This window comes from Thermobia domestica, chromosome 6 (assembly GCF_964235325.1).
Source record: "Thermobia domestica chromosome 6, izTheDome1.hap1.1, whole genome shotgun sequence".
NCBI lineage: Eukaryota > Metazoa > Arthropoda > Insecta > Zygentoma > Lepismatidae > Thermobia > Thermobia domestica.
Window position 1 is genome coordinate 98,072,958 of NC_137459.1, and position 16,061 is coordinate 98,089,018.

General features: G+C 34.6%; 1 protein-coding gene across 5 annotated transcripts in view; it reads right to left on the bottom strand.

Moving 5' to 3' along the window:
- LOC145688116 (solute carrier family 41 member 1-like) overlaps positions 1-12,689 on the bottom strand; it is a 74,304-nt gene extending 61,615 nt beyond the window's left edge. For 2 of the 5 annotated variants that reach the window (XM_081761874.1, XM_081761873.1), the window contains exon 1: positions 12,533-12,681. The gene's annotated coding sequence lies outside the window, so the exon portion shown is untranslated. Of the gene's footprint in view, positions 1-11,857; positions 12,241-12,359; positions 12,486-12,532 lie in introns of those variants that run through there. The other 3 variants (XM_081761875.1, XM_081761877.1, XM_081761876.1) reach the window with 3 other exon arrangements.
- Positions 12,690-16,061: the final 3,372 nt, after the last annotated feature.

Consider the following 16,061-nt stretch of genomic DNA (forward strand, 5'->3'; position numbering starts at 1 on the left):
AATGAAGTTTTTATTTATACACTCTATTAACTACACCAAATAATTTAAACATTTCCTAGTGATTTTTTTTTTAAAAGAAATGGAGACTTCGAAATACAAGCGTGTGCACATTGGCAGCAAAAGTATCTACGTTCTCCTCCTACATGTTCTCCGCTTAATAACTTCGAGGTGAATGGCCGAACTTCAGTTTTCTTTCATGTAGAGGTGACATAATCCTCTCTAAATACTACAATCTGTGCTCAAATCGGTCCGACAATATTGTTAAAGAGAACATAGAATAGGAGCTATGAGCTTTCGCTGGTGCCTGTGTAACACAAAAGACCTTACGAAGTTCTGATTTCGTACCTACATTAAGCATACCACTGAAAATAAACAAAATGAACAAAAACTTGTCTAGACTCATATAGAGGGAAGAAGTACAACTGAAACAGTTTTAATACTCTCCAAATTGTAGAGACAATAGTTTTCTTCCTTCTTCCAGTTATATGATGAAATCCTCTTCCGATTTTCCTTGAGCTACATACCGATAATGATATTTCTCTCTCTCTCTACATATATATATATAATATATATATGTATGCATGCATGTATATCTGTGTATATTATAGATCCAAAAGTAATTTCTCTAATTGCTTACTTCATTAAGAGTTACAAAGAACAGTGGACAGTGTGCTTATACACATCTTTACACTACACCACTTTGTCTAAAAGTAAACGCTATAAAGTTCTATTACATAACCTATCTTTAAACAACTATCAAGTCTCCAAGGTATTATACAACATACTACTTCACTTCTCGTACTGTTTAACAAACATATCATTTCAGAATGATATGGTCTGACTTGGTGCTTAAATTTACAGAACTTAGCTCCCTCGTAGTTCAGTGGATAGCATATGTGCCTTTGGCGAAGGACACCCAAATTCAATTCCAGGTTGGAGTTCATGTGATTGGGGTCCCACGTAAAGCTGCAAGTCCACGTCTCATATATCGTCGCTTTTGAAAAGACTCTAAACTCAAATTTAGCTAATTTACAGAACAACGTGCGTGAAATACATGTCACAAAAAAAAAAAAAAAAAAAAAAATCCAGCATGCAGATCTTGCCTCGTTCTAACAAAGGGATTAATTAATGTGACAGGAGAATGTGGAGAAGATAACAGACCGCACAAGTCCACTGACGAATACACAGGAGTAAAATCTTACATATTCGCATTCACATTGACCTATATGTATTACACTGTACCGAAACCGAACCGCTGGCAGATGGCATCATCGAGCTCTCTAAGGTATTAGGCTGGCGATCGTAAGACCTATCGGTTTCAAGTTCGAACCCTATCAGGGCGCGAAGAATTACTGCCATTTTCTATTTATTTCTCAAAGTCTTCTTTAGCCTAAAGGATAGAACAATAGAACGTACAACTCAAAATACAATACAATCGAATCGGACCGCTATCCACATTACAAATTACTATTCGCAACAAACTGCACACATTCACAATTCGCATTCGTCCCATACCAACAATTCCTGAACTACTTTGAAAATTACTTGTTATTTGTTAAACTTCATAGTCTCTGTCCACTTCCACCTTCTTTCTCAATGATATTCAAGAAAACACTTTCACGGGAAAGAATATTGAAGAAAATTGGATAAAACTAGTTTGGAGAACACATTCTAAATAATTTATTAGTAACAAACTTATTTTTCAAGTTTAGAGTTTTTTAAATATAGACAATCATTTCATTATATAACTAACTAACTGCATCTAACTTCACCTTACTACATATTTATAAATCTTTGTAATGTGCCACTCTACAACTGGTTGCTAATGAAAAATTGTTGTGCTAACCATATTCTATCAGAAAATAATTAAAATCTACAACGATGTGAAGCAACTTCCAATATAAACATAGCACAGAATAACATTGTGTTCATTCTCAAATACACATTTACATACATATTTACAAAATTACCCGTAGCTGCGGTATTCATGTGGGTACACAGATTTTTTAGCTCTTTGAAACTTACCTATGATCCAACATGGTGAATATTGCAACAAATCGAACTAAAATTACATTAGAGAAAACTCGAAAAATCGGTATTTAAAAACATTCTTGTCCTTGTTAGCTGTTTATTGTCCCTTTCAGCAGCGAGACTATATCAGATAGGGAACTACAGCTTAACGTGAAATCCGAACCACATGACCTCCCACCGAAAATCGAACCTGGGTCTCCAGTGCCGATGTGGACTACAAATTTCGACGATAAATTTAGCGTCGTTTTCCATATAATGGCTATATTCTACGGTATTTCAACACAAAACTTCATGTGGTCCAAAGTAACTCATACTATTATAAGCAGCTGACTATATCATGCTTATACCAATTTGATATTTCTAGAACAATTAAATGGTTTTGAAATATGATGAACAAGAAATGAACAAAAGAAAGTGCCAGACAATTACCAGCTTTTGTGTGTGTTGCTTAGTGGAGGATTTATCTTTAGTTTATGGACGTCATAAAAACGAAACCAGGAAACAAAATGGTAAGTTGTTGGAGGATTCTCGCTTCTGATAAGGTAAACATTATGTGTACTTCACTTAATTTTGTTAAACTTCAGTTTACGTTACTTAGAAAATATATCTCTAAATTCCTGAATCAATAATAGTGGAGGCAACTACTTTTAACATCAGCAACAACACTTTCCACAAGCCCCTAACGCTTTTATTTTAGTTGAGTTACATAAATATTGGTACATTTTCTATTTTTTAGTTCACTTTAAAAAGAAGAAAAAAAGTTTATATTAATTTAGAAGTTCTATACAGGCATTTTTCTAAAGTTCACTTTACCATGCACTACAAAGTTCTATATCTCAAGTTTTCATCTTCTCTATCTATCTTTTTTTTTTTTTTTTTTTTTTTTTAATTTATTTATTTCGCATCCTACGCTTCTGTGATACTTATGGAACCCAATTGAACAATATGAAGTGATTAAAAGTCAAGTGAACAACAGCTTCGTTTGGTGTCGAGACCTAGCTAAATCGCCTTCTCACACTCGAAAAACCAAGATCCAGTAGGATTTATCAACATCTTTAGGGTTAATTTTGGGTAATTAACGCATTTATTTTCCGATTTTGTGTGTGTAATTATCAAGGTGAAAAGTTGAGAAAATAGAGGTTTAGTAATTTCTTTTTTAAAGAGAAGCCTTTATGGTCTTTGATTAAAATTATGGTATTACAAGAAACAAACAAAAATCTGATCGGTGCATTTGTAATCATTATAAGAGGTTTTACTTCCTTTCTAATTTAACTCTTACTCTTCTTAATATACAATTATCTAATTGTAGTGTTGAGAAATCCTTGCCAAGTAAAGTATTTTCGAATTGTAATTAACTGACACATAAAGAAAGACATTATTAGTGTATATTACAAAGACAAAGGGAATGTTGTTGTATGGCTTTTTGCCTCAGATTACAGATGAACACAGGTACAGCGACTTTGAAAAAGCGTGAACTAAAATCGCAATGCACGATTCCCAAACACGTATTTCTTTTCCTCAATAGTACTTTGTTCTGGATATTTCCTTGATAAATACATAGTTAAAGCTAATTCTGAAAGTAGGCGTGTACTGAGAAACACAATTGAAGAAAATAATTATGATCACATCAAAGCTATCATTTCAATCCACGTTTTGAAACATAATTTTAGTTATATATATTATTTTAAGTTTCGCCGAGGTGAGGAAATTTCCAACCATCTTGGTCTAAAGTAGGCAAAAAGTAAGCCCTGATAGCAGTGAACACGGAAAAAATGTAATTAAATCTTTGAGTTTAAAGTCCCGCGACTATGCCCTTTAGGTTAAGGGAGAGGATGATTAAAGTACGGGAATGATGATGCAAGAATTGGTGGAATGAGAAAATAGGAGGAAACAGCAGTACCCGACAAAACCAATGGACACGATATTTCCATCACAAACTTACTTAGCCGAGGATTGAACCAGGGAACTGAAATGAGATCTTTGAGTTTTACGTCCCACGGTTATGCCGGTTAGGCTAAAGGAGACGGTGATGATGAGAAATGAATGAAATTGTGGACTGAAGAAAGTGGGAGGAAACGGGAGAACCCCGAGAAAACCCACGAGCACGGTGTTTGTCCACCACAAAGTCCACACGGCGCGAGCTGGGATCGAACCAGGGACCCCAAGCACCGGAGGTGAACGCTCTACCACTGAGCCACCGCGCCCCCTCGAACCAGGGATCCCACGCGGCAGAGGTAAGCGCTCTTCCACTGAGCCACCGTGCACCCCCAGCAGTGAACACGGAATGCATAGGTGGGAAGTCTTAAGTACATGGGACGCCGGCTTCATGGTAGCTCGTTTTCGAAATAACGCGTGTTGCGATGTACTTTTTACGTTTTGGACGGCTCTAGCTCGGAACTATGCACTTTTCTCCCACATAAACGTATTTTATATTGAAGTGAGGAATAATCTGTAACAGTTTGTCTGTATAGTTCATTAACACCTTGTATACATAAGGATTCATTCTACCATATAATTTCTACTATGTGGTATTTGGTTTATTAATTCGGGGCTTAATATCTCTTTCAATACCTAGGACATATAAGACGTGCACTTACAGCGCACGCTTCAGGTCTATCCCGCCTGCCATACTATAGACGAACGCCTAACACCGCTAAGAACGCATCCTCAATGTTACCACCTTATACATCTTACGTGTTGCAAACAACAGATGTTACCATTATTTTGATAACCATTTGTATATATGACTACATTAAATCCTATATCTTCCCCGTGGCTATATAGTTATGTAGGCATCTTCGCCGTGGGAGACTCGGATTCGATTTCCGGTGCGAGCTCATGTTGTTCGGATCCCAGGTTACGCTGCAGGACTGAGTCTCTCATGACCTCGGAGCTGAAAGGGACACAAAACTCGAATCTAACCAACAATTAAAACCATATGTATGATTTCAATACTGTCATCTTACATATGTATACAAGGTTTAAACTTAATCGGGCATTAAGTTGATCATTTAAGTTAATGAAAAGCAGACGTACAAAATTAAACTTTTCTTAAGAAAAAGGAAGGAAAAAAATATAACCAACTATCATAAAGACTTTTAAAAGTCCAAATCAACAGCAGTAGTCTATGAGAAAGGTAGCAAGGAGAGAGAGAGAGAGAGAGAAAGAAAGAAGGCATCAGTCATGTAGTGCCGGTTTCTTTTTGAATCTGAACTTTGAGGTTACTCTGCTTACACGTCGCAGCAACAAACAACCCACACTGGTATGCCTGTCGTGTGCCATCACTTGAATGAATAATGATAGATCTGTTTTCTGTTTACATCCAGAAAGCTGTTAAAACTACAGTAAAACCTTCCTTTACCGGAACCGAACGAGTCTCTCAAAAATTTTTGTTAAAAATAGTTTCCGGTTAAAGAATGTATATCCATGCACAGAAAAAGTGCATGCTTATAATGGACATGCTGAAATAAAATAAGATGCTGTACGTATGTTAGTCAATTTACAGTACTTATATCTACTACGAATTAATAATGCAAAAATTACACTGGAAAGAAAAAAAATACTGTACACACATTAACTTTATTTTCTTCCAGCAGTTAGAGCAGGGTCTCCTTTACACATTACTGCTTGGCTGCTCATCAACATTTTAGCTTGAGAAATCACAGTATGCATATCAGTGTTGTTTCGACGTAAGGCAATTTCTTGCAGTTCGTCTAAACTTCTGACAGCATCTTGGATATGTTTTTAGTCTACATTCTTCTCCCAATTCAATGCCATATTCCTCTAATCTCTACGACCTCTTTTCAGACTTACCGTATAATTCTCAATTAAGGCACCCATATCCGTTGTGTCTCTTCGGTTTGCTCATCATTATCTGTTTTGCTGACAACGTAATGCATACTTCTAACGGAATGTTTAAAAACTTTCCAAACTGCATTCTGGAACTTGAAATTTTCTGTCAAAGGACTTGTTTTGATTTCCGTTGTCAGCGTACCACAGTTTCCGTTTAATGGTGGGAATTCAAGAAGTTCTTCGCCCCTAAATTCAAGGGACGATGAAATATTTCCGTTTAATGAAGGGTCCGTTGAAGACAGGTTTTACTGTATTATCAGCAAAAAGTAATGGAAGTATATAAATTACGCTTCGTTAAGTAAACAAGATGGCTCAGTACAGGTGAAGTAGCTTCATTAATCAAGAGGAATGATATTAACACTAAATAATCTTCCCAAATTTTAACTGACCTGCTTTAGACAGAAAGGAACATGCTAGGATAATTAGTCAGACCCACTCCCTTCCTTTTCGATTCCCGGCGGGAGCTCATGTGGTTCGGATTCCACGTTAATCAGTAGGTCCACGTCTCATATAGCCTAGCTGCTGAACGGGACGTTAAACTCAAAATCAACTCAACTCCACTCCCTTCCTTATTTCTTAATGTACCGATGAAAAAATATGATCAAAGAGAATGGAAAATGTCTCAAAAAGAACATATGAATAGAATAGTACTAAAAATGCGGAGTAAATTGATAAACACGTTTCACTTGACTTTTAGGAACAAACAAAAAAAGAATTGCTGTAACACAAGATAACTTATTTAAAGTCATGTAACATTTGATGTCAATAAAGTCTTTTCTAGACCCATTTACATAAATCTACCTAGATCAGCGCACGTATGACCGATATTTTCCTATTTGAGTATATATGACGCACAATTTAAAGAAAATAACTATGAATATAGAAATTGATATGAAGACAAAGTGATGTGTTTCGAAAGCGCGCATCTTTAAAAATAGTCATTTATACAATGGATACGACTTATTACCAGAATTAAAAGTGTATACAAATTCAAAAGAGATATATATACAGTGAAACCTGTGTATGTTGGCCACCATCGGTTCCATCGAAAAGTGGCCAACTTACAGAAAACAAGTGTGTTTGGTGTATTTTTAGAATGGGATTTCTAGAATTACTTGATTGTAAAATTTTAATAAGCAGTGGCACGACAGCTACTTGTAAATAATGTATATAAAGTAATCATAAAAATATATAGTACTAGAAAATATTACTATATTTAATATATGTGTATATCTTTCTCTTCCTGAAAACTAGTCTGGCACATTTGATTATTCGGATTGAAAACACAATAAAACAAACAACCATGAAATAGAAGCGTATGTACGCAGTTTATTGAAATTGATAGTATAGCACACTGAGTTATTCAGATTGAAAACAAGAAAAGTTGTTATAAATTGAGAAATTCATATGCAATTTATATGACTTCTTTTCAGTTGTTACTGAACGGTGGTTCATTCTAGACGTATTTGTTTTGTTCTTTTTGGCAGATATGCACATTCTAATATTGTAGTTAACTACCTTTTGTTAATGAGCTAGAAGTGTTTCCCTCGGAGCAAAAGATGTTTTGAGAAAATCTTGAGGGAATTCATATCTCAAAAACTCCGCCATCTTTTGACAAGCCGACAGGTGCCAATAGTTGACCATTGAGATGGTTAGTTTTAACCTTGAGAATTTTCCGGCATTACTAAAGCTCCCCACTGATGAGAGGAGCTGATATAGCTAATGGTTTTACCAAAACAGACAGGGAAAACAAATACGTACAACCATTTCCTGAATTCATGTACGTGCTTTTTCTTATTCACATCTTCCTTCACCACCCCTTTATCAGGGAAGTCTTCTGGCCATTGACTTCCAAGAGCAAATCGCGCGAATCCTTGCTTCTTTTCTCCAATTAAAAATACAGAACATCTGCCTCTCATATGGGAATACGAAAGAGTTAAGAAAAATAACAGTACGGTATTTTGCGTGGCCAAGATACGCAGGTAAACTTATCATTATCATCATAGGATAAACATTGCTTCAGTGTGGCCAACTTCCAAGATAGACCCAAGACAGGTGGCCAACTTACAGAGTAGTAAGTAACGAATGTCTTATGGGAAAATGCAGGTTCAAGACAAACTAGGCCAAGATAAGTAGGTGGCCAAATTGACAGGTTTCACTGTGCCGGCACTTCAAACCTAAACTAGAGAGAAAAAACGGCAAGGGAAAACTAACTATATAGATCAAATAGGAGTGTGCTACTGTGAATGTGGAAGACTTGTTATCGGGAAGATAAACATTTGACAACTCCATTATATATATTACTCATTATATATATGGTGTTTCAAAACAACACCACGACAACGTTTGGGTCGTGATTCCTGACACTAAGATAAGACGAAAAGTATAGACCAACCTAGGTGCACAAATGCTTCCTTTCGGAGTTATAGGCTGCCGAAAACATGAAAAAATGAACTTTAGAGGTCCATAGCTCCAAAACTATGGGACCTACCGTAGTCAGGTCAAAACTTTACTTAGGAACTAATACGTGCTCTATCCAACAGTACATGTTTCAGAATCCTAAGGTACTCACGCAACAATTTTTGTACAGGCAATTTGGTTACGGGCATATAATCTGAAGTACTCACTAACTACCTCTATAAAAATTGTTGCGAAAGTAGCGCATTATTCTGACACATGGATATTTGGATAGGGCACATACTAGTTCCTAAATAAAGTCTTGACCCGACTCCGCTAGTCTCATAGTATTGGAGCTATGGACCTTTAAAGTTCATTTTTTTCGGTAGCCTATAACTCCGAAAGGAAGCATCTGTGCACCCAGGTTAGTCTATACTTTTCGTCTTATCTTGCTGTCAGGAATCACCTTCCAAACGTTATCGTTGAAACACCCTATATACCGTATATGTATATCAGTACATAGGAAAAATAAAGATATTTATTCAAAATAGACTTCATTTATGCGATCCTGAATATGAATAAATTATGTGGTTGTTGTATTAAACATAACAACTATTTCTACATTCCATAAAATATGTGACACAATATAGACGAAAATATTTGATAAACAGAAAAAAATATTAAAAAATAAACACCCGAAAATTTTATACCATGAGTGTCAAGAAAATTTAATCATCTAAGCTTAGTACGACCCAGTAAGAGTACTTATGATATGCAAGAACATTCTACCACGTATAATTGATACGAATAATGCTCACATATTTTATGTTATTAATTGCAGACAAATACGAAATTGATTAGACTATTTTTTTTTTAAATATACATGTATTATTATTATGTTAGTACTAAAGTACTTTTAACTGGTTTCCTCTAAACATCTACTATATTGGACTGAAGACATCTACTTTGGTTTATCTTTTCTTTTTCTTAAGTATACCAGAGACGGTTATGCCCCTCCCCATTGATTTTCAATGGTGTGGTTTGGTCTAAGATTGTTCAAGGGGAAAGACGAATGCACTAATTAGAGCAAATAAATTATTAGTAATATGAATAATAATTGTAAAATAACAATGTGTATGCATTTATTGGTTAAAAGGTAGATGCACGCTATCAAAGTGGTAAGTGGAAAACATTATTATTATTATTATTATTATTATTATTATTATAATATCAGGGCGCGAATTTCTAGTTGGTAATAATCATTTGGTATTACTTTGTTTGCCAATGCCAAAAACAACCAAACTCTCTGATCTGGCTACTGGATTCAGATCTGAAATTTCGTGCTCTGATATATGTTTGGTTTACTATATTCTACGACATATATTATTTCAAATTATAAAATTAGCAACAGTAATTAATAAATAAAATTTATAATAAAAGAGAAACTCTGGAAGACAACGTAATTAAAGCCTTCAATAATAGTAGCTTAATTTGAGTTCAGCGTTCCGTTCAGCACCAAGGCTATATGAGACGTAAACTTACAGCTTAACATAGGTTCCGTACCACACATGCTCCAACCGGGAATCAAAGCCGAGGCTCCGGGGCTGAAGGCACGTATGTTAACCATACAGTCATAACGGAGCTCCATTCAATAACAGTCTAAAGCGTGTTTTGACTTTGTAAACAAGATCAGTAAACAAGCAAACTTGCTGGCTCATTGCTTTTGCTGTGTGAAACCAGTGACTTGAAATAATTAATAATAACAAAACTATCATTAACGAGTAAACTTTCCGGATGTGCACTTACTGATTTACACTAAAAGAGTATAACTCTGATCAGTCCTTTTCTTTCTGTTAACATGGAAATTATAAATCCCGCCCAATACTGACCTTTACAAATTACTGCAAATGTAAAGAACTGATTCGGCATAAAGTAAAACTTGGTGTTTTATGTCAAAATATATGATCAATTTACAATTAGTAACGAATGTCAGAATATAAGGCACGCCAATAAGTTTTAAAATTGTAGAAAAGATGTCTCATTGAGAGAAAACCTTACCACAGAAAAATAAAAAACGATTAAATTATATATATTATTACCGATTCGTTGAAAAGATATCTCAAATACAACATTTGAAAACAGATCAATTTTTCTTTTCGCATACATATCTAAATCCCCACTGTACTTAGACCAGAAAAATTTTATTGTAGTTGTATTTTTCATATAATAAACTCGTCATCTGTGCCGTATACAATCCTGATGTAACTGCTATACAAGAGTGCACGGTAATTTTTATCTTTCAAACGCCAATAAATAAAGAAAGAGAAATAGTTTATACTTGTGCTAATAACAATATTGCCATTTCTATCACATTAAAGCTACCTAAGCCTAAAAGTAAAACTATTTACATCAGAAACTTTCACGAGAACAATTCTAAAGGAGTCCCTCAAAGAAAATGAATAAATAAATAAATAAATAAATAAAAGAAAAAAAAACTATAAATTTGCAAAAAGAAATAATTTTACCTTTCAGGAATGTGTATGAACCTTATGGGACATGATCTGCTTTTATGTTCTGTTCAAAAACAATTACAGAGATTATTTTAGTAGAAATGAATGTAAGATATATCACATCCCTGCATTGCATTCCTAAAATCAAGTAATGGCGTTATTACAATGTGATTTGTTGTAAGAATATGAACAATCTGATGTGCAAATTAACTCCCCCCCCCCCGCTCCAAAAAAAGGGGGGTTTAAGCACTTGTATATTTGTTTCATGTGTAGATATTGAAAACATTCGAGAGAACTCAACGGGACTGTGACTAATTTTACTAGTTCTGTTTCATTTCACGATTTTGCCCCACGAACGTATTCTGCATTAACCACTCTTCTTTTATACATTAAAATTCAAGGATCATATATCAGTAAACTTTTACCCGTAAGTTAATTATATATATTTATATAATTCTTTTCACTTTGCAGATTTTATTTAAATTTCACTTTTAAATCTGTATTCATATCATTATCAATAAAAAAAGATGTACTGTGATCAACTTGAAATACGTAACTAACTGTTCCGTACGATTTTTTAAAAAAGAACCATAACACAAGACTCTTGTATTATACAATTGAATAAATATTTGGTATGGGTTGATTTTTAATAAGTCCCGTCACGCCAAACCAATGTACTAAGGAAAGTGAACAAAACTTAACCTTACATAAACCTAACCTAACCTATTTACAAGTATTCATTGCCATGTTCAAAATCCGGCGGGGTTTAACAAAATAAATGCCATATCACGGAACGTGTATATGCTATGAAAGCACTGAAATTCACTAAAACTATCCCTATATATTTTTCTAACCTACTATTCTGCTCCCATCTGTGGAGCTTAAGCTAATAACAGACTGTGTATTTCCACAAATGTAACAACCTGACACCTCATTACAAACCAAGTATTTAGAGAAATCAATATTACAAATCCAGTATTACCACTGCTGATGTAAAAAGAAACGCCGTAAACAATTTCTTTGCAATATTTAATACAACACGAGTGCTATGATTATTAAGTACTCACCAAACGCATACGTTTATTGAATGTTCCTGTGCTTTATTGTGAAATACAAACTAGCCGAATTACCACTGTTCCCGTATTCTATCTCATATTTCTAATAAGATGCGAACTGTTCCTTCAGCAACCCTCACTGAAGAAAAACTTTCGATAAACGTTTTTCTCAGTAATTCGCATCACACAATTCCAGCTCCGTTGACTCAGAGGCAAAACCACATTTCTAAGAGGCATGGCCAATTCGGAGAATTTTGAATTCGGTTCGCAGTATCTTCCGACACCCTGGACAGGCAGCTACTCCTACTTGGCTAGTAATTCTAAATAGATAGCAAAGGGATGCTAGATGTTAATCGAGATGTACCACTGTGATTGACAGCATCATTGCGAGGACCTAACGATTTCACGAGCTAAACACCTACGCATACGGATCGACGAAGATTGCATCCATCTCCCTTTACGTCGATCGCGGTTATTTCTAAATATCAGAAGGGAAGAAATAGTAGTGACTTACTTGACAAGGTGTTACAACTACATCACTAACTTCCAAAACTTTCAATATTAGATATTACAAATCTTAAGATCGTATGATTTAAATTCGGAAACTCGTCACGAACCTCTGATCAGGTTATGCTATTAACAGTAACTTCCAGTTTTGACAACTGGATGATGTGTACTCAAACTCACCTTTTTATAAGTAGTAATAATTTAAATCATAAGTTAGCACACGATTAAATAACATCTTATTCACATCACACTACGCAACACACTAATCCACAACCTGCAGCCGCAAGGCTGTGTGCACCATGCTGTATACTGCTCTTCTGGTCGCCTCGTCTTCGTTACAAAACCTATCGCAAACCTTTCAGTGGTGCTAACCATAAATATTGAAACGTTCCTACATGTTAACAAATGTAAGTTAACCTAAACCGATGTAAATGAAACAAGATCAAAATAGAGTTGGTTCTTCTTTTAATAAGTTCAGAATCATATTTAATATGAAGGTATCAAAGAAATGGAAGAGGGCTAATAAAACTTAATCCGCCTTTTGCAGTGTCGTTTTGAAGTGTGATTAGCGTCTTATTAAAGACCTGACTACTGCAGGACACTTACATTAGTCAAAGTCTTTAGTATAGCACTAATCATGCGTCAAAATGACTCTGCATAAGGCCCAATGGCTCTAAAATATATACCAGCCTATCCTGATTTCAAAAATGTGGTCTTAATATTGAATGTTTATTTTTGAAGTTATTACTTAAAGATATTGCACCTTTCCCGTGGAACCTACGTTTAAGAACATCACTCAAAACAGTTGTTGAAAATTTATAATTCTTTCACTAATTTCTTATTGCCCTCCAAAATATTCGTGTTGGACGACATGACAATACCCCACAGAGCATAGATGGTTTTCAAGGGACCAGTAATAATTGCTGAAAAACTAGAATTCTTTCACGATTTGCGTGCGAAAGTATGATAAATACAGAGTCCGAAAATATGCCGTAAAACCTATAGCGCAAACACAAACCAACCTGTGCTAGGTGGTCACAAAAGCACGTACGCTATCCAACCGAGTCACGGCAGGGTGAAGTTTTTGGGCCTGCGGAGGTACATCTGTAGGGACCAGTCGAGTATTAATTCATTTATTGGATCCGTTCACCGCCATACAACAAAATTGGACATGCCAGTTTGAAATATATACATAAACATATATACAACTATTAAATTTAGAATATTCTAAATTCACTAATATACCTTACTATACATTTTATTTTTACGTATACAAATTATTGTAAACATATTCTTCAACAAAATAAAACCATTGATCTATCAAATACCTTTCAAGTTTGATTCTGAAGTTATTTACAGAAACTTGATTTTTTTATGTACATGGTAGAAGCACATTGTATAATAGTGCATTGGTTCTCGACCTATTTTGATTGACGTCACACTTTACTGCTGAACGTCCATTACATCGTGACACACTTGTTTGATATTTTTATTATAAATAATAACAATAATAATAATAATAATAATAATAATAATAATAATAATAATAATAATAATAATAATAATAATAATAATAATAGTGAAACCTATTACTTTTTATAATGACTATATAGTTTCGCTTCCTCCTCTCTTTGATATGATTCTCACTGAGCATTATTGCTACCACTGGAGGTGTTGACTGGTACAGTCTGTCTCTATTTTAACTAATTATTATTAAAATTCTAAAATTTCTAAAATTTAAAAATCTTTAATCTTGAACCTCCAATCTTTAAGGTATGATACAACCCGTTTATTTGCTAAGCCTCTGATACCATAGCAATGAAGTTTCTCTAGTAATACGTTATATATAATGACTAACCTTTGGACTAGCTGGGGGCCCCGCCCCCAGGCCCCAGCGTTTGCTCGGCCTACGGCCTCGCATCTCTTATTTAGTCTATCAGCCTTTGTATCAAAAGTGAATTTCGTACATTTGTTCTTTAATTACATGTCCTGAATTTGACCCAGCTGGGACTACGCCCCCTGACCCCCGCGTTAACCCGGGGCTACGGCCTCGCACATCTTTAACCCACAATTTCATCAAATTTCAAGTTTCTTTTCATATTTCAACTATCTAAAAGATAATATTTTGTATACCATGAAAATGTCCACTTAAATAACATCTGAATTTCTTCATCCCCCCTTGAGACCCCTTCAAAACTAAAAATATTCACTTTTGGCAATTTTCCTGTGGGTTAGTGTAGGAAGGCTACAATTATGCCAAATGCTATCGTTTTAATCCTGCCAAGAGTGCCAAATATTTTGGGGTGTAGAAGATGTCTCACATAAATAACATGGTCAAGATTTTTCAGTTCCCCATAAAACCACTCTAAAGTTGGAGATTTTTACTTTTTGTGATTTACTTAGCTAATGCTAACTTAAACATATAAGCATACCGAATTTCAAATTTTTATCCCAATTCCGAGTATCTAAAATATGATATTATAGATACAAAAATAGGCCCATTTAAATAACATAAAGAATATCCATGCCCATTTTACAGAATATAGGTTATTCACGTTCTATTGTTTAATTCGATTTTCAGAACAGTCTTATCACTTCAATGTATAAATACTTTCATCAGATAGCTATAGATGAATTAATATTGTTTTATGCGAAGATTTATGTCTGCATGTTCAATATATTTTTGTAACGTTTCTGTATATGCTAAAATGGCGCCCATTGGCTTACATAAACTTTAGTTCTGACTTTTCAGCATGTAATTTTTATGTACAAAGAGCATAGTGGCTAAGGGTAGAACATTCAAGTGCAAGGGTTCCCCAGTTCGATCCCAGGCAAGTGAGTTTGTAGTGGGCAACATCGTTTCCATGTGATTTCTCGAGGTTCTCCCATTTCCTTCCACATTCTCATTCCACCAACTTTTTCATTTTAATTCGCCTCATCAACCATCTATCTTCTCTGTCCTAAAGAGCATAACCAAGAGACTTAAAACTAGAAATTTAATTTTATTTCATTTCAATTTTTTATTTCCATTTAATTATTAATTCCTTTACTCGCTATTATCCTAGTGACAGTTACAAATGCATTTTTTTTCTTAGTAATATTCCTTTAGGTAACAAAAGCAGACCTACTTTATCTGATTGTATTAAAGGCGTTTCCTTGCATTTGCCTTGGTTCTCTCTAAATATATTTCGCCAATGGAGTCAAAGAAAACTTGTTTACACATAAGTATATCAACTAACGAATAACAGTGCGTCAAATCTTCAATGCGTCAAATCTTCAATAATACAATTTGTGTACGTGTGCTCTATACACTCGGTCACAAAAGTAGACTTCAATAAACTCAAATTCCAAAGTAGCTCCAGTTTCATACCTAAATTTAGATCACAAAGTTCATTAATAGAGAATAGATCTTATATCTATTTTATAGTATGACTGATCCTAATTGTATTCCAATTATTTTCTGGCACATAATATCTTGGAGACAAAACGTCCCAGCGTTAAGTAGGAATGATACCGAATCAGATGAATATTTTATAAATCGAGACGAGACCGAGACTCAATATATCGAGAACTGTTCTAGACTAAACTAAGCTCAATCAATATTGAATATATATATAGTATATATTGAAATCACCTTTACTCAAAATTTGTTGCCTTGTCAGCTAATATGCAACGTAATAGAACGATTATATTTAGGTGACCATAATCA